The sequence below is a fragment of the Myodes glareolus genome, chromosome 8 (assembly GCF_982192425.1).
Source record: "Myodes glareolus chromosome 8, mMyoGla1.1, whole genome shotgun sequence".
Taxonomy (NCBI): domain Eukaryota; kingdom Metazoa; phylum Chordata; class Mammalia; order Rodentia; family Cricetidae; genus Myodes; species Myodes glareolus.
Genome location: NC_142033.1, coordinates 54221264 through 54241348, shown reverse-complemented (window position 1 = coordinate 54241348; position 20085 = coordinate 54221264). Strand labels below are relative to the sequence as shown.

Sequence of the window (20085 nt, the reverse complement as noted above, 5' to 3'; positions counted from 1 at the left end):
ACCTGAGACTGTGGGTATGGGGAGATCAGAGAACACCTTCCAGGAGTCAGTTCTGTCCTTCCCCTGAGGGTTCTGGGGTTAGAGCTCAGTTTGTCAGGCTTGTGTGATAAATGCTTTTATCTGCTGAGCCATCTCATGGGCCCTTCAGTTTTTTAATGCTGACTTCTGAGAATTCTTTATACACAGATGGTGACTGACTTGCAATGGTTCCACTTGGCAGTATTTCAGATTTATGATGGTGTGAAAGGGATACACATTCAGTAGCAACTAGACTTTCAGTTTTGGGTTTTGCCTTTTCCTGGGCTGTGGATAACTGTGTGATAATGCTGGGCTGGACTGTGCTGGGAGCTGCGGCTCCTAGAGAGACTCGTGACCATAAGAGCAAATATCTGGGGCTACTGCCCTCAGCACGTGCAGATCGATTTCATACATTCAAAACCCATCGGGTCAAAGAAACAGTCATCTTTGTATATATGAGATATCCAATACGTTATTAAAAACAGATGGACCCCTGAGATGGCCCAGCAGGCAGAGGTGCTTGCCACCAAGCCCTGTGACCCCAGTTTCATCCCCCTGTCCCCGAAGAGTGAAAGATCGAACTCCACAAGTGGTTCTCTACCTTCCACACATGCCTATTCCCTGCCTCAAGAATGAATACATAAAGCCTTTTAAATTACAGTTATTGACTTTGCGTGTGAAGATTTTTTGCCCAATTGTAGGAAAATATGAACGCTTTGCACATGCTTAAGGTTGAGCCATAGTGCTTTACGGAGTAAGTATGTCAAACACAGTTTTGACTTGAAATATTTTCAATACACAGTTGGTTTATCTGGGTGTAATTGTACTATTAACTGAGAAGCGTCTCTTTTCCGGAAGTGAACCTCCTGTCAGATATGTGGCTTATAAATGTTTCCCCTAAGCCTGTAGCTTCCCTCTCTACTTTTTAACATGGTCTTGCATGGTTTTATTCAAAACACGTTTTATTTTTTATTATTTTTAAGTTTTTATTTATTCTTCTCTCATACGATATATCCTGACCACAGCATCCTGACTCCCTTCACTCCTCCCAGTCCCCCCACCTCCCCTCTCCTCCAGATCCACCCCATTCTCCCCCCAGAAAAGAGCAGGTTTCCCAGGGACATCAACTGAACACAGCACAAGATACAATGAGACCAGGCACAAACCTTCACGTCAATGCTGGATGAGGCAACACAGTAGGAGCAAAAGACTCCAAAAAACAGGCAAAAGAGTAAGGGACACCCCATTCCCACTGTCAGGAGTCTCCCCAAAACACCAAGCTGTGCAAGCTCCCACAAAGGCTCCATGATTGCCATTTCAGTCTCTGTGAACCCCTAAAAGCTTTGCTTAGTGGAGTTCATGGACCACAGAGCACCCATTTTAATTCTGATGACCTTCAGCCTCTTTTCAAAATATAGGCTGATATTAAACCAACAGGGCTGATATGTTCCAAAGGAGAGAATTTGCGGATGCGTACAAACACCCAGGGTGGATCACAAAGACGCTGAAGAAGATGGTTGGTCATCTATAAGCAGAGGGAAGCATCTTCACAGAGACCACTCTGCTGGCTGCTGCCCCAGATTTCCAGCCTCCAGAACTGTGACAAGGTAAACATCTACTGTTCCAGCCACGGTCTCTGGGTCTTAGGGCAGCCTTTGCACAGGAATAGACTTGTGGCTTAAGATTTTCTTTTTGTTTTTCTGTTACTGATTTTCATTGTGGCCAGAGAACACACTCAGCATAGTTTCCAGTTCTTTGAAATGTGTGAATTCTGTTTGTTCGTAACAGCCCAGCTTATCGGCCTTCTTTGGGGTGTATTCTGTGGGTGACAGAAAATAGCAGGTCCTCTGCTGCCTGGGAGTAAAATGTTTCAGAGACGCCTATCATGCCCTTGACCTGACACAGCTGCGGAGTTCTAGAAGCTTACCAGCTCCGTGTCTGACCCCTACCAATTGCCGTGAGAGATTGCTGAAATCTCCAACTGTAACTGTGGATACACTAGTTACACTTCCAGGTCAACCAATGTGGTATAGCTTATTTTGAGGTTTTGAGTTTTGGTAAGGCGTATTTGGAAATTTTAAATACTTAACAGGTTTGCACTTCTAAAAATATTTTAAATTTCATTTATTTATTTGGTGTGTTTGTGGTGTGTGTGTGTGTATGTGATAAGTGTATCATTTGTGGTGTGAGTATTTGTGTATGTGGTGTGTATTTGTGTATGGGGTGTGCTTGTGTGTGTACTTGTGCACGCACACACATGTGTGCATGTGAAACAAGTGCATGTGAAAGTCAGATAACGACTTGCAGGAGTTTGCTCTCTCCTTCCACCATGTGGATCCTGGGGATGGAGTTCAGGCTTGTGAGATGCCCCGCAGTCATCTTGCCTGCCCGGGTTTTCGCTTTTATCATGTAACGTCCTCCTCTTTCCCGGGACAAGTGTTTGAAACACATTTTACCTGACACTCACATCGCCTCTTTTGATGTCTTTATTTTTCTTTTTTCTTTTTTTTTTCTTTGAGACAGGGTTTCTCTGTGTAACAGCCCTAGCTGCCCTGGAACTCGCTCTGTAGACCAGGCTGGCTTTGAACTCACAGAGATCCACCTGCCTCTGCCTCCTGAGTGCTGGGATAAAAGACACGTGCCACCACTGCCTGGCTCCTCTTCTGATTTATTTTGATATCAGAGCTTTCACATGGATAGGGAAGCTTTCACCTGGAATATCCTTTCTCACATTCTTATTCTAATTTATATAAAGCAATCTATTCAGAGTGATACCTGGGTAGGAGGGTGGTATTAATACCAGTTACTGAGCATGGCAGTCTTGACTCTATGGAGTTCTTAACTGGATCCCAGGCAATATGGGGAGGTTCACCTTCTTCAAGCTGGTGGTGGTGGAAGTCTAACCTTCCACAGGCTGCTGCTAATCCTACAGGAAAAGAAGGGACACACTGCCTGGTGCTGCTGATCATGGAGGTGCAGATTCCTCTTTGGCCTTCTCTCTTTCACTCCAGGAGGGAAGTTGAGACATTATGGCCAGAGTGTTGTCTTAGCCCTTTCTGATAGGGTTAGAGGAGGGTTGTGTGTGTGTGTGTGTGTGTGTGTGTGTGTGTGTGTGTGTGTGCATGTGCACAGGCATGTGTATGCGCATGTGTGTGTGCATGTGCGTGCACATGTGTGTGGTTTTAACTAAATGAAGGAAATCATTTCCATCTTGTTTGGCTTTTCTAGTTTGGTTATTTTCTTCTTATTATTTATTATATTATTATTTATTAAAGGGAGTGGACTTTTTTGTCTGCTCTCATCAAAACTTCACGGGGAGCTTATCATCACTGTACCCAATTTACAAAAGAAAAAAAGAACATCTCCAAAGTGGAAATATTTATTTTTTGAGATGGCAGCTTAGTATGTAGTCCGGGCTGGCCTAAAATTCTCTGTGTAGACCAGGCTGGCTTTGAACTCATAGAAATCTACCTGTCTCTGCCTCCAGAGTGCTGGCATTAAAGGTATGTGCCATCACACTCAGTTTCAAAAAGAGTCTTTTAACACCCAAAAACATATAGAAATATAAATATCACTGTAAATTTAAGAATATAGTCAAATTCAGAGTACTCTAATACTGTAATGAATATATGTAAATCACGACTAGCTGCAGTATGAAAATTAAAGATAGAATATAAAAACTATAGCTATCGTGTCTTTTATATAATATAAAGAATGCAAATGTTAACATCATTAGCATAAGATGGGGGAAGAGAAACTGTAGAGAGATGCGTAGGTTTTTTTTTTTTTTTAATTGGCAAAAGTTACCAGCTTAAAATCAACCGTTCAAACTCAGAACGTTTCATGCACCCTCTTTCTTTAAATTACAGAGCAAGACTGTGCCTGGCACACAGAGATAAAGAAAAGTACTAAATCCTAGCACTACAAAAATAATGACATCAGAAAAGCCATGAGGCTAAACCCTGGTCCAGCAGCACCAGTGTCTACACAAGACAGACACTGTGTGTTCGCTGTCTCTCCGCCACTTGAAGACACACTGAGGAAGTGGCCATCCGCAAGCCAGGCTTGTGAGCCCTTGACAGAAACTGACCAGGCTGGCATCCCAGTTTCAGAATTCCAGACTCCAGAACAGTAGACAATAAATGTCCGTGGTGCCAGCTGCAGGTCAATGGCGTCTGTTAGGACAGCCTGGGCAGACTACGACCTGAGTCTGGATATATCTGACTATTGAGAGAACAGACTGTTAGCTTATCTCCTAACTCTCAGAGTAACCCAGCCTGCAAGTTGTTTTGATAAGAAACACGGAGCAATAAATTTGAATTGGAAAGCAGTTTCTCGGAATATGTAAAGATGACCTTATAACAGTTCCCCATAAAAAGTTGGTGTCTGAAAGTCGAATCACAGATTTTTTTTTTTTTTTTTGAAAAGACTTCCTGTCGTGGAGGCTCTGAACTTCCTGTTACAGGACTTGATGAAAGACATAGAGATTAGCAGCCAGGTGCATTCCTTTCGATGGCCAGGGGCTGGCAGGTCTTTGTTTCTGAGCAGTAGCTTATACTTGGGGACAATGAGGAAGCTGTGTCTGTGCCATTATTACGCACTCTAAATGACAGGGTGAAGCTTTGGAGGGATGTCTGATCAGGGTGGCTTCAAGGGTCCTCAGCGATGCTGTGGGGGGGGGGATCAAAGAGTGTGCACTTGGCTAGAAGTAGGGATCTGACCTTTTCAAAATCCAATGGATGCCTTGCAAGAATATTAGCATGTCAGAAAATGCCTTAGCACAGAATCCTACCAGGGGCTCACAAACTGCAAGCTGTTTGTTCTCAGCTACCAGTCACCTCACGGAAATCCTGAGACACCATTCCAGCCAAGAGAGGAGGGCGAAGTAGCTCCGTCCTGCCTTCCAGGGGATCCAGCAAGAAGAAATTGGTTCCAGAAAGTGTAGTATTCAAATTGTGTTGATCAGGAGTGTGAACCAGAGGAAAGCCAGGTGTATTTGAGCAAAGCAGCTCCTGGGTGGGTTCTCCAGACCCAGAGATCGCAGCTGGGGAAGCTGTGCCCACGAATGAAAGCAGGGAGATTATACAGGTAATAGCTCAGGGTAATGACTTGTCTGCCACAAGCTGGGTTTGTGCCCAAGTATGGTTCAAAGCTCTATGCTTAGGCCTGGACTTGGGCTGCTGGAATCTTACGGGGAGGAGGTGCCATGGTCACCAAAAATACGGAACTGGATTTTTGGTGCCTCCCCTTTGTTGAGAGATTCTATGAGTGTGCAGTGTTTAGGGAGACAGGAAGGGGCTTCTCAGACTGTTCAGGAGGGGCAAGTTCCAACCAACCACTGACGAAGGCAACCTAGAGAAGGAAGAGTTGGCTCTGGCTCACAGTTTGAGGGCACAGCTCATTATGGGGGACCAGTTTCATCATGGTGGCTGGAACTTGAGGCAGCTGGTCACATTGTCTCTGCCGTCAGGTAGCAGAGAGTGACAAGTGTAGGTGTTCATCTCATCTTGTCCTTTCCATCCTGTCCAGGATTCCAGCCCAGGGAATGACGTGGCCCACCATTAGTGTAGGTCTTCCCACCCCAGTTAACACAACCTAGAACTCCCTCGCGGACATGCCCAGGAGGCCATTTTCCTAGATGATTCTAGACCCTGTCAAGTTGACAGAATTTATTAACCATAGGAGGCCCCACGGAACAATTCTTCTGACTCTACCGGGGTGTCGTGAAAAAACCTTGGAGAGGAATCTCTTTCCCTAAGGGGCGGAGTCTCTGTCCTTGATTCCTTATTTCCCATTGGCACGGCCTTTGGAGGAGTTTCTAATGCAGTTAGTACCATCCTTCTTCGGAGTGCTTGGTTAGGAGATCTGCCATGCTCTTGCAGCCGTGGAAAATGCACCCAGGGATTGAAAGGCCCAGCTCATGCAACATTGCTCCAAGGATTTGAGGGTTCCATTACTGCACAAATCCTTTAATTAAAGCCTGTACCTCCAGGCTCCCATTGCCCAGGTCCAATCCACACTGTCCCTGGTGACCTTGGGAGGGTTGATTAATTGACGAGTTGGCAATGCAGCTATTCCGTCAAAGATCCCCAGATATGTCTGCTAAACCAAAAATGCCCCCGGTCGCCATATGGTCCCATGTTTGCAACGACTCTTTAAAATTTATCTGCAACTTCCTCCAGCGTGACTAATGCCTGCTGCCTGCTACTCAGTGGCTGTTGTGACCCATCACCCTTCTCCTCTGAGGCAGAAAACTTTTCCGCATGGAGGTATTTTTGGAAACTCAGGAGGCATCTTTGCTGTTTGGCGGTAGGAGGTAACACTCTCCACTGGGCCCAAGTTACCGTTAATATCAAAGCGGCCAGATTCTTGAAAAATATCTCTGCCCTGGCTTTCTGGGGACTCAGCAAGCAGCAATGGCATCTGGGAACACCAGCATCTAGATTGCACTTATCACAGGAGAGAACGGGAGGGAAAGCAGGTGAGACGGAAAGGCGGGAGACTGTGGGTGGCAGCGTTTTCTATGGCGACTCTTAAATGGGATTCAGTGCAGCTTTGGAATTCTGGGTTTTCCTTCTCCGGCCTCTGTCAGTGTTCCATGGACAAGGGAACTGAGTTATGACTCATCCTCATCGAAGGATACTAAGGAAACAAGAGGAAAGGATAGGAGGGTGGCTCTGTGTAGTTTGTCCATCAGAGCACGAGGCTGCGTCGGGGTGAGCGTACCGGGGAGACTTTGCTAAAAGGTGAGTATTTAAGGGAAGATAGCGAGGGGCATCCAGCGTTGTCCTTGAGGTGAGAAGATTTTTAAAGCAAGGGACAGGGATATTCGGTTGCAGGAGGCAGACGGCTCTGATGTGATGTCACGGCTCGCTCCATAGCTCGTGGCTTCAGCAAAAGTCTATCAATTCAAGTGGTTTTAATTATATTATTATTATTGCTGTTGTTGTTGTTGTTTGGAGCCCAGATTGGCCTTGGACTTGAAGTGCTCCTCCTTCAGCCTCCTGCGTACTGAGATTAGAGTGTAGAGCAGGATCTAAGGGACAACGGTCACTCTAGCCGGAAGGTGTAAAGAGAGGCTCAGGAGGAACCTCGAGAGCCATAGGTCAGCTATAAGCTAACCAGGGCTATAGAGTGAGACCCTGTAGGTCACCTGGCTTTATGGGCGAATGCAAAATATCCTGTTTCGTGTGTTTGAGTGCTTGGTCCCCAGCTAATGTCTCCTTCAAAGGACAGAGAAAGGGGGACCAGGAAGGTGGGCCTGGAGTGGCCTGGTGATGGGCAGCAGCTAGCAGATGAATGATGGCCTGTTTCTCAGGCCACCTGCCTTCTTTGAGGACTGTCTTTGCTCTTAACCGGTGACCTAGACGTTGTTGATGAATACATGGAACGTTCTAGAGCAATATAGATATAGACGAAGGCTTAGGCCTGGGCTCAGCCTGGTGCTGGTGAAGGTGCTTGCTCTTGCCTGTCCTGCCTGAAACTTCTTGTTCTCATCTTTGTTCCTGTGAGCATGGAGCAGCAGATCTGGTCGCATCCCAGGGTCTGCCTCCACTGGGTAGAGGGGGCTCGTCGAGGTGGCGTTGGGTAGAGGTCCATGACAGTTTCTGCGTCTGTGGAGGCTATACTACTGTCGCCGCTGTTCGGAGGCAGCCACGCTGCTTCCCAGATAGCACCAAGAGGGCGAGGCAGGGAGGTGGTGGAGAATGATACAAAAATTTGGGAAAATATCATTCCACATTAGAGGCACGCACCTCAAACATTTCATTCTTGCCACCATTCTCAGCCTTTGGCTTCTAGTCATCCTTCCTGCATTTTTTTTCATGGAATTTTATTTTATTTTTTTTTGCTTTTTATTAATTAAATCTACTTTTAGATAATTTTGCACATTGTACATAATGCATAAGGCTACTCTCACCCACCACCTTCCCACTACCCTCATCACACCCACTCTACGCCTTACAACTCTCTCTCTCTCTCTCTCATTCCTGACTATTCATTTTGATTTGCAATCCACTGAAATTAAGCAGCACTGTGTAGCACCCTGCGTTTAGAGCTATCTTCTGGAGCTCAGTGGCCTCAGCAGTGGGAACACAACTGAAGACAATGCAGTTCAGAGCTAAAGGATGTGGCTCTGGGGGCCTCCCTCTTCCTTGAGTGATGGTTGACGGGGCCGGTCTTTTGTGGGCCCAGGGCAGGTAACGGCGCTGTGGGTTAATGGTTGTGCTAGAGGCCGACATTTCACAACCCTTCACCCTGCCTCCCACCCTTCCCACACTTCTTTCCCTTGTGCTTATCGAGCCCGAGAGGGAGTGGTCTGGATGTCATGTTTAGCTCCGGGCCCCTGGCTGTGGCTTATTCTCTGACCTTGGGTAGCCAGCCACGAGTCTCTTGAATTCACAGCCATCCCTTGCTGAGAGAGCTTTTTCTGACCGAAAGTGCAAGAAGAGGCTTGCACTTCTGCCTTGAAATGACAGTTGATGTGCTGTGCTGGCTATCTGTCTGCCTTCTAGAAGGGAAACCTCAGGCAGGTGTTAGGCCATGCTTGCTGAGCTGGGGACAGGGTGTACTGCCCCGAAAGCCCACAACTCAATGACTGGTTAAAGAATCAATTGTTTAAGAGAAAACCTTGGTTAGAGAAGATAATCCAGATGGGTGTGACATTGAACCGGAATACTTGCTCGGCAGGCCTTTGGTTTATGACGTGTGACATTTGGTTGGAACCAGGTTCTTAAGCCTCAGCCCTTTCCTTTGATGGGATGGTGGGAAACCCCACGGGCACCCTATTGGTCTCAGGTGTGGCAATACAGCTTGCCGTGGCGGATAGAATAAAAGCGGAAGTGTTTGCCTTGCTTCCAGGTCAAACACAAACGCTAGCACAGGTGTGTGGTTTACTCTTTTCCTCTTCTGTGATCAAGTTGGGATCAAGACAGTGTTGTGGGAATTCATTCCACCAATAGTTTTGGGGTACCAACCTTAGGGCGTGGCTTCTGTGTGCCAATGTGATCTCTTATAAGGAAGAGGACAGGTCGCTCTTACCCATTTTGGGAGGTCTGAACAGAAGCAATCCTTCAGGTTGCTCGTCCTGGGCAGAACGGCAGGACATGGCATCTGGACCCATGGCAGCTGCCATCTTGTCCTGTATTCCTGAGTCTGTATTTACCGTAAAATCCCTATAATAAAGACTTTTGTAAATTCTTGCTTCCACAGAGTTTCTATCAACATGAGTTTCCAGGTGACTGTGGTCCACAGAGCTCACTAGTCAGCCCATGGTAGGTGTGGGCCATTGATTAAGAAGCAAACTTGTCTGCTTAACAACTGAGGCTTCCAACTGTTATTGAGCGCCACGCGGCCCATCCTGATGGACAGGGCCACTTCCATCTTTCCTGCGATCTCCTTTCACACAGGGAGTGGACCAGGTCTAGAAAGCCACTGGTGTATTTATGCTGCATTTTCTGCATGCTGGGATTTATATCCAGGCTGCTATCTCTCAGTCTCTCACAGCCAATGAGACAGGCAGGAACTTTCAGCTTCCCTCTAGATTTGGAGAAACCGAGGCTCAGAAATAGGAAAGTCCCTTTGCCTCACATAAGGTCCTTTGGTTCCTACCCCAAAGCCCTCCTCCTTTGCTGGTCAAAACTGCTGCTGAAACACTGAGAAGGTCACTCTGGGGAGGTGATTTTGGATCTTCAGAAAAAGAATAACCTTTACTAATGACCTGGTAATTGTTTTTATTGCTTCCCAATGAAGTGTGAAGTGTTCTAAGAGAAGACACAAGACAATTTCCTTTGATGCTAAACTTTCCCAAAGATTGACTGCCTCACAGTTCCCAGGCCACTCCCTGTGCCCTGGCATTGGTATGTTATTGAGCTGACTGGAACTTTGAAAAAAAAGACAACACAAATTAGAGGCAACACTAGCTCAACTTGGTCTTTATCATATTTTTAAAATCTACCTATTTATTTTACGTGTGTGGCTATTTTGCCTGTATTTGCATCTGTGTATCATGTGTGTGCCTAGTGCCCATGGAGGCCTAAAGAGGGCATTAGATTCCTGGATCTGGGGTTAGGAACAGTTGTGAGGGAGCCTCTATGTGGGTGCTGGGAATTGAACCCAGTTCTTCTGGAAGAGAAGCCAGTGCTCGTACCTACTGAGCCCTTTCTTCAGCCCTTTGTTTACTTTAAATCAAGGATCTTGTCCTAAAAACAAACAAACAAATACTCAGGTCTGGGAAGCAGATAGGCTGACTGTAGATCTTAACTCTCTCTCTCTCTCTCTCTTTCTCTCTCTCTCTCTCTCTCTCTCTCTCTCTCTCTCTCTCTCGTGCTCCAAAGCCAATCCCCCAGTCTCATCCCCAGCTCTTTAGCAGAACACCTGCTGGGACCTCTCCTCATTCTCTGCTTTAATTCCTTAGGGTACTAACTAAGAAGATCCTGGCAGAACACCCTGTTTTCCTCCCTCTGATGAACCCCTCAGCCCCACCCATCCACCCATTCTCATTCCTAAGTATCAGCTCCCAATACCTAGAAACACCTTTTGCCTGGAACCCCTAGCAGTCACACATATCAGGTTCCCAGCAGAATTTCCTGCCAGAAAACACACAGCTACCACATTCTCCTAAGAACCAGACAGAACAACAGAAATTAAGGAAAAAATTCCCACCCTACAAAGGCGATGCTAGGTATCAGCATCTAGAATTACACTCTTCCTAAACCCAGATGCCTAGACGCCCACGTAAAAACACAATCCATAATAGCCAGGACAATAAGTCTCCCCTAGAGACCAGAAACTCTACCACAGCAAGCCCTGAATCTTCCAACATAGCTGAAGCACAAGAGAAAAGACCATAAAATAAGCTTTATGAATATGATTGAGGTCCTAAAAGAAGAAATAAATAAATTCCTTAAGAAATCTATAAAAACACAGACAGTTGAAGGAAATGAATAAAACAGGTGAAGACCCGAAAGTGAAAACAGAATCAATAAAAGAAACCCAAACTGAAGGAAATCTGGAAATGAAAAATTTAGGAACTCTAGCAGGAACCAGAGAGGTAAACCTCCCCAACAGAATACAAGAGATGGAAGAGGACATTGAAGACATGATAGAAGAAATGTATACCTTGGTCAAAGAAAACGTTAGCTCTAAAGACTCCTGGTGCAAAACATCCAGAAAACCTTAGACACTACATAAAGACGAAATCTAAGAATAATGGGAGTAGAGAAGGGGAAAGAAACTCAGGTCAAAGGCACAGAAAACATTTTCAACAAAATTATAGAAGAAAACTTTTATAACTTAAAGTAGCATATGCCTGCTATGGTATAAGAAGAATATAGAACACCAAACAGTTTGGGCCAGAAAAGAAAATCCCCGCAGCTCCTAATAATAAGGACACTAAATGTACAGAACAAAGAAAGAATATTAAAAGCTGCAAGGGAAAAGACCAAGAAACATACAAAGGCAGACCTATTAGAACAACACAAGACTTCTCAGTGGAGACTCTAGAAGCCAGAAGGGTCTGAACAGATGTGCTCAGACCACAGATGCCAGTTCAGACTACTGTTCCCAGAAAAGCTTCCAGTCACAAGTGATGGAGAAAATAAGATATTCCATGATTAAGACCAGATTTAAACAATAGATATCTATGAATCCAGCCCTACAGAAGGTGCTAGAAAGAAAACCCTAACCTAAAGAGGTTAACCACACCCAAGTAAACACAACGAATAAATAACCCCAGGTCAGCAAATCAGAAGAGGGGAAACACACATATACCACACCACAGCAAAATAACAGGAATCAACAAACATTGATATCTCTTAACAACAAGGATCTCAATTCTCCAATAAAAAGATGCAGACTAACAGAACAGACTGAAAGCAGTATCCATCCTGCAGCATTCAAGAAACATATCTTAGCATCTAGGATATACATCACCTTAGGATAAAATGACGGGAAAGGATATTCCAAGCACATGGACCTAAGAAGCAAGTTGGGTATAGCTATTTTAATATTTGACAAAATAGACTTCAAACCAAGCTAATCAACAGAGACAGGGAAGGACACCACACACTCAACAAAGGAAAAGACCACAGGAGATCATTACAATTCTTAACATCTATGCACCAAACACAATGGTATCCAAATTTGTAAAACAAACAAATGAAATACACAACAACAAAAACAAAACACTACTACTATTTAAATCACATATCGATCCTCACACACTGATAGTGGCAGACTTTAGTGCCCCACTCTCACCAACAGACGGATCATCCAGGAAAAAACTAGACAGAGAAATGACGGAGCCAATTGATGTTATAAACCAAAGGGACCTAACAGAACATTTCACCCAAACACAAAAGAATGTACCTTCTTCTCAGCACCTCATAGAACTTTCTCCAAAACTGATCACATACTTGCATACAAAGAAAGTTTCAATAGAAATAAGAAGATTGAAACAACATCCTGTATCTATCTGACCACCATGGATTAAACTTGGATATTAATAACATCAGAATCAACAGAAAGCTCACAAACTTGTGAAAACAGGACAACTCAACATTGAATGAAAAATGGGTTAAGACAAATGAAGAAAGAAATTAAAGACTTCCTAAAAGTGATTGAAAACGACAGCACAGCATACCTGGACTTATGAAACACAGTGAAACAAGTCCTAAGAGGCAATTTTGCTGTAGGAATTCCTACCGCCAGTAGCCTTTAAGTTACCCGCCCACTTGGGCGTGGCCTCTTATACTATTTATACCAATGTAAAGCGTTCATCTGGCCTCTTTACTGGGGGATTCGGTTGCTGTTCCCCGTTCCAGCAGAGGATTGTGATCTGTGAGTCTACCCCTAAAGAAATAAGCCTCTATAAAACTCAATTCTGAGCTAGTGAGGGGTTTCATTTAAATGTTCTTCACAACTTCATATCATTAAGTGGAGAGATTTCATATTAGTAACTTAACAGCACAACTGAAATCTCTAGAAGAAAAAGAAGTAAACACACCCAAAAGGAATAGATGGCAAGACATAATCAAACTCAGGGCTGAAACTAATTTTAAAAATATGGAGAATCAATAAAACAAAGACTTAATTCTTTGAAAAAAATCAATAAACTTGACAAAAATTTATTCAAGTTAGCCAGCAGGTGACGTGAGAATATCCAAATTAACAAAATTAGAAATAAAAAAGGGGACATGACAACAGATTCTCAGGAATCCAGAGACTCAAAAGAATCTACCTTAAAAACTATACTCCACCAAAATCTAAAAGAAATGAATAGTTTTCTATAAATATACCCCTTACCAAAGTTAAATCAAGATCAGATAAGCAATTTAAACAGACCTATAACCCCTATTGAAATAGAAACAGTCATTAAAAATCATCAAACAACAAAAAGCCCAGGGTCATATGGTTTCAGCACAAAATTCTTCACAGACCTTGAAAAGACAATTATCAGCTTCATATGGGAACACACACACACACACACACACACACACACAATTCAGGATAGCTAAAAACAATCCTAAATAATAAAAGAGCTGCAGGAGGTATCACTATTCCAATTTTAAGTTGTACTACAAAGCTTTAGTAGCAAAACAGCATGGTAGCATGGTATTGGCACTAAAACAGAAATGTTAATCAATGAAATCTAACTGAAGACCAAGACATAAATTCACACACCTATGGAGCCTGACTTTTGATCAAGAATCCAGAAATACACAATAGAAAAAAAGCAACATCTTTAACAAATGGTGCTGGTCAAACTGCAAGACTGCATGCAGAAGAAAGATAATAGAAAATAAGAGAAAAAAGATCCTTACTTATTACCCTGCACAAAACTCAACTCCAAAGATTTCAACATAAAACCAGATACACTGAACCTGATGAAAGAGAAAAATGGGGAATAGTTTTAGACTCATTGGCACAGGAGAAGACTTTCTGAGCAGACCATCATTAACACAGGTATTAGGATCCAAAAATTAATAAATGGGACCTCACAAAACTGAGAAGCTTCTGTCTGGCAAAGGACATTATCGTTTGGACACTGCTGCAGCCTATGGAATGGCAAAATATTCTTTGCCAACTGCACAACTGATAGAGGGCCAGTGTCCAAAATATATAAAGAACTAAAAAAAAATACTGGACATCAAGAAAACAAATAATTTGATTAAAAATAGGATACAGATCTTAACAGTGATTTCTCAATACAGGAAACTCAAATCACTGAGGAGCACCTAAAGACATGTTCAGCATCCTTAGTCATCAGGGAAGTACAAATCCAAAGTACTTCGGTATTTCATCTTATACCTGTAAGAATAGCTAAGTTCAATAAAACAAGTGACAACTCATGCTGGCAAGGGGTGTCGAGTAAAGGGAGCACTCATTCGTTTCTGGTGAGAGTGCAAACTTGTACAGCCTCTATGGAAATCGGTGTGTTGATTCCTCAGGAAGATGGAAATTCCTCAAGATCCAGCTAGACCACCCTTGGGCATAAACCCAAAGGATACTTCATGCTACCACAGGTTCTTACCTAACCACATTCATTGTTGCTCTATTCATTATGGCCAGAAACTGGAAACAAACTAGATGTCCTTCAGGATGGATTTTAAAGGTGCTATATTTACACAATAGAGTTTTACTCAGCCCTTAAAATGAAATCATAAAGTTTACTAGTAAATGGATGAAACTAGAAAAAAAAAACCATCCCAAGTTGGTATGATAACCCATACCCAGAAAGACAAATATAATATGTATTCAATTATATGTGGATATAAACTGTCAAGTCAATGATAGCCAAGCTGCAATCTATAGAACTACAGAGGTTAGACATAGAGTAAGGAAATAGGGAAGGCAGACAAATCTTGTTAGAGAAGGGAAACAGAACAAATAGCTAGGAATTGATGGGGGTTGGAATGGGAGGATCAAGTGGAGGGAGAGGGGATGAGGGAGAGAATATAGGAAAGACAGCTAAAATTTAGGGTCATTTGAGAGGTAGTATGGAAACCTAATACAGTAGAAACTTCCTAAAATATATGCATATCTGAAGTGAACCAACTGAAATCTCCAAATAACAGGGCAGAAAGAACCCAACTGAGCATCTTTTTTCACCAAATGCAGCTTCTAGCCCTAGGATTGGGTTACATCTAATTGAGTTGTTGTCCTAAGGGGTCCCATGGGAATCCCCAAACAACCCAGGCTGTTGTCAAGACTATAAGTTGCTCTCAACAAACTGATAGCAAGCTCCCATTGCTGGAGACAATACCTACACAGCTAATTGGTCATGGAAACGTGGAGATGGAGCCCACATAAAGCCTTCACCCCTATGTTCTAGCATCTTTGGTACAGGAAGGTATGCTAAATGCTATCAAAAAAATGAGTGTAAACACCAACTCAGCCACAAACTGTTGGACTGGCTGACAATGGTGTCCTGCCTGACAGATATGCTAGAACAATGGTATCACAAAGATTGTGGGAGTAACCAACCAATATCTGGTTTAACTTTAGGCCCCACTTCATGAGATAGAACCCATACCCATCACTGCTTGAGTGACCAAGAATCTGAGACTAAATAGCCCAGTGACCTAGAGTAAAACCAATTATTACTGTTCTTGGGGGAAAAAAAAGGAATAACATGGCTCCTAATGACGTTCTGTTATAGATCAGGGTCTTACTCAGCCATCATTAGAGGATGTTCCTCTTGCAACAGATGGGAACAAATACAATGACCTACTGCCAGGCATTATGCAGAGAATGAAAGACCCTGGGACACTCCGCCTTAATGGAATGTCTCCATCAAATCCCTTATCCTTGGGGATCATGGAATCCTATGGAAGACGAGGCAGAATGAGTAAGAGTCAGAGGTGATGGAGGACACCAAGAAAATAAGGCCCTGTAAATCAGTATGAGAGATGCACACATGAGGTCACAGAGACTGGGGCGGCCAGCACAGGGCCTGCACGGGTCTGCACCAGGTCCTCTGCATATGTCTCATGGTTCCAGTTTAGGGCTTTTATGGGATTCCTGGGTGTGTGAATGTTTCTTGCGTCTTCCCTTGGGCTCTTCTCCGTCTGTTTGTTTTGTCTAGTTCTAATGTGTCAGTTGTTTTCTCCTATTTTATTTCATCCCTCAGAAACTTATTTGTTTTCGCATTAGAAACAGAAAAGTAGTAGATCCAGATTAAGTTGGGGGAGGGGACTGGATGGGGTAGAAGGAGGGGCAACCATAATCAGGATATTTTATGCAAGGAAATGAAATCTATTTTCAACAAAGGAGGCAGATTGCTGAGCCAGAATACTAAACCAACGGACCTGAACACTGAGTCTGGCCTTTGATATTTGTTAGCTACACTGTCCCGTTTTTTTTTTTTTTTTTTTTTTTTTATTGCACTGTGTAGTCTCTGACTGATACCTTGTTATAGGAGAACAAATAGGTGATTTTCTATGAAATGTAGTAAGAGTCAAGAAGACAAGGTGGGGCTTTTGTTTCTTTGTTTTCATGTTTTTCAAACATAGGCACTAGTTTTTGAACGTAAGCATTTCCCCCACTATTTTTGGTTTATATTCTGTTTGGGTTATTCCTGGCTCTATCTGTATACCATGCAAAAATAAATCAACAAACATAAACAACAACAGCAAAACATGTCTACTTTTTTTGTTTTGTTTTCTGAGGACCTCTCTAGGTAGTTCTGGCTGTCCTAGAACTTACCATGTAGACCAGGCTGGCCTCAAACCTACAGAGATCTTCCTGTCTCTGTCTCCCAAGTCAAGGAAGACTAAAATGTGCCTGAACACCTAGTCAAAATGGTTGCTTAATAGTGTGACCGTATTCTGTTGTACACCTCCTCTGTCCCAGGACCAGGTTTAGAGTTAAAGGTCCCCATTGTGTTCATAGCTGTTTTTGTTGCTGTCGAGGTAATAACCGTGCGAAAGCAATCTAAGGGAGTAGGGCTTATTCCAGCTCATGGTTTAGGGAGCTCTTCCCACTATGGTCAGGGAGGCACAGCAGCTTGGGCTGGAGGCCGGCTGTTCATCTTTGAATGCACAGTCAGGAAGCAGAGGGAACACACAATGGAACCATGGCAGCAAGCCTCAATGCCTGCCCTGGTGACCCACTTCCTCGAGAAAAACTGCCTCCTCAAGGCTCCACAACCTCCACAAACAATGTGACCAGCTGGGGACCATGTGTCCAAACACCTGAGCCTATGGGGACACTTCAGATTCAACCCCCCACAAATGCCACCACCCTTCCTTTCCTTCCGTGGTTGGAGCAGCACCACGTGCATGGCAAGGACTCCGTAGGTATTTCCATAACAAATGAATTATTTTCAACAATTATTAGCTGGGCCTGTTATTTTGAGTCCTGGGCAAATGGAACAGAATGCTTTCAGTGTGAAATTTTATTGATAGAGGGGGAAATGAAAGGGTTAGTGTTCGGACATCTTAATTATTTAATTCGCATTCGAAAAAGCCATTCTAAATCCCAAGCAGGCTAGAAAATTAATTCTAATTGAAAACATTAATGATTGTGCGATCAGGGTAAGGTCAAACTTAAGGCAGAGTAGAGTTTCTTTCTCTTTGCTCTGATAGGAATAATTGAATTAAATCTGTGCAAAGCATGTGTGTGCCTCAGGATAGTGCCTTTTGTGAAGATGCATCCAAGTTTATTCTCAGAGCCCCTCGTCAAAGGGCCCTGTGCGGTCCTCAAATTCCCCCTGTGCTGCCCAAGGGCTGACACATGTCTTGTGAGTTGTAGTTGAGGAAGCTTGTGACACTCTAGGATCTGCCGGAAGCCACAGACTAACAGAACAGTCGGGATTTGAACTGGGGATTCCGGCTTCTAGCAGGGAACATTTCCCGTCCATCCTCATCCGTGTGACTCTGGTAGGTTCTGAGGGGCTAAACAAATGCTTGCACTTTTTATAGTGGTGGTAGGCTTTTTTTGTTTGTTTGATTTTTTTTTAATTTAAATATCTTTGGGATTTTTTTAATGTTTAATCTGTGTGTGTGTGTGCGCGCGCACGCACGCGCGTGCATGTGTGTAGGGGGTGATACCGTGGTGCACTAGTGAAGGTCAGAGAACAGGTCCAGTTTTCTTACATTCTATGTGAGTTCTGGGGCTAGAACTCAGGTCCTCAGGTTTGGCGACAAGCATCGTTACCCACAAGCCACCTCATCGGCCTGTGAGCCTGGCTTCCATAGTGTGTGTTTAATTTAAGACTTACTCAGCACTCATCGTCTTGGCAAGCCCGCTTTTCCCTACAGAGAAGGTTAATTTTACGTGTCCTCTTGTCAAGGCCATGGTGCCCAGCTGTTCTGTCAATTACCGGTGCAGATGTTGCAGAGATAGTGTCTATTATCCGGGATCAACATTTAAATCAGCAGACTTTAAGACTTTCCTACTCTCCAGCAGGCCTTGTCTAATCAGTAGAAAGCCGTCAGGAAAAAGACCGAGGGTCTGGGGAGCTGACCCAGTCAGCAGAGCACTCGTCACGTGTGGTAGTTACTTTCCTTCTTGATAAGAGACAGCTATCTGACTGAACAAGAGCCGGAATGGCTCGCGGTGCCTACAGTTCCAAGGGGTCCATCACAGAGGGAAAGGATGGTCCCTGCAGCAGGAGGCCAGTGGGTCACAGCGCGTCAGAGGTCAGAAGTAGAGGATGAACAGTGAGTCAGGACAAAGCTTTGCCAAGTCCAACCCCCGTCACCCATGTCCTTCAGCGAGTCTCTTCCCAAAGGTTCCCTAACGGTCTCAAACAATGTCACCAGCTGGCATCAAGTGTGCAAACACAACAGCCTGTGGTGGGCATTTGGCATCCAAACCCCAATATCATGTAAGCATGGGGACCTAGTTTGACCCATAGTGGGAATCTGTAGACATGACATGGAGAACAAACGGACAGATGGATCCCTGAGAGTCACAGCCAGTCTAGCTGGATCTTGGCGTTCCAGGTTCAGTTGAAGAACTTATCTCAAAAGAATAAGGTGGAGAGAAATGAGGAAGACTTAATGTCTGGCCTCTCCACATTTACACAAACACACACACACACACACACATATACACACACGCACACACACACACACGCACACCAACTCTCACACACATGTGGGGACACCAACACAACACAAAACATGTACACACACATAGACAGAGATCTTCAAGAGATGAAGGCCTTTCCCCCCCAGAATGACTTCGGGTTTCCGATGGAATGAATTAGTGGCTGAACTTCCACCTGGCTGTTCAGTCTTAGTATTTTACACTTATCGCCTTCCATAACTCTGTGGGCTAATTCCTTAAAGTGGATCTCTCTTTGTGGATCTACATCGTTCATAATAGCAAGTGCCCGTGTCTCCTATTGATCTGCTTCCTTGGGAGTGCCAATGGATGCCCTATCTGATGCCTTGCTGGTAGGTGGTGAGAGTGGGGATGACGTGGAGGTGGTGATGGCGTTCATCCGATGTGCCCGTTGCCTGGGAGACCTGCTTCATGTAATGATCACGCTTTTGTTGTTCCTCACCCTACAAATGAGGAAACTGTTGAGTTATCAATACGGGAAAGCTGTTAGTGTGGGACAGAGAACGGAACCAAACTTCCAGCCCTAGGCTGGACCAAACTCTCTAGACTTCATGTGATCTTCCATCTTCTGAGCAGTCCAAGAGCTCATCATTGCAAAACTTCCCTAGTTGGTCATAGTTTTCAACTTGATGTTTTCTCTGGGTAGAAGCAAAAGTCCTTTGATCTAGTATATTTGAGCATATGTCACAGAATGCTTTGACACAGGACAAGGACAAAGAGGCGAACAACCTCTTCTCTAAGTCTGTCCACAATGGTTCCATTATCTGTCACCTGGGATCTCAAAACACAGACAAACTAACAGAGTTTCTGTGTGGGGGGTGAAGAGGAAGGTCTGTCTCTTTCCATTTGGATTTTGGTTTGGAAGGAGTTTGGGGCGCAGGGTAGTGCAGAGTAGGGTTGAGACGGTAACGAATGACCGGAAGCTGGCGCTTTCTCTGTGCCTATGTCGTGTCCTTGGGGAGTGCGAACTGATGTTCCTGGGAGATGACAAAGACA

General features: G+C 44.1%; 1 long non-coding RNA gene across 1 annotated transcript in view; it reads left to right on the top strand.

Annotated features, from left to right (window-relative positions):
- The first annotated feature begins 6646 nt into the window (after window positions 1–6646).
- The window catches only part of LOC125387515 (uncharacterized), a 29226-nt gene continuing 15787 nt past the window's right edge, over window positions 6647–20085 (top strand). Inside the window, exon 1 of the long non-coding RNA XR_007227877.3 lies at window positions 6647–6764. This is a non-coding gene — a long non-coding RNA (uncharacterized LOC125387515). The remainder of the gene's footprint in view (window positions 6765–20085) is intronic.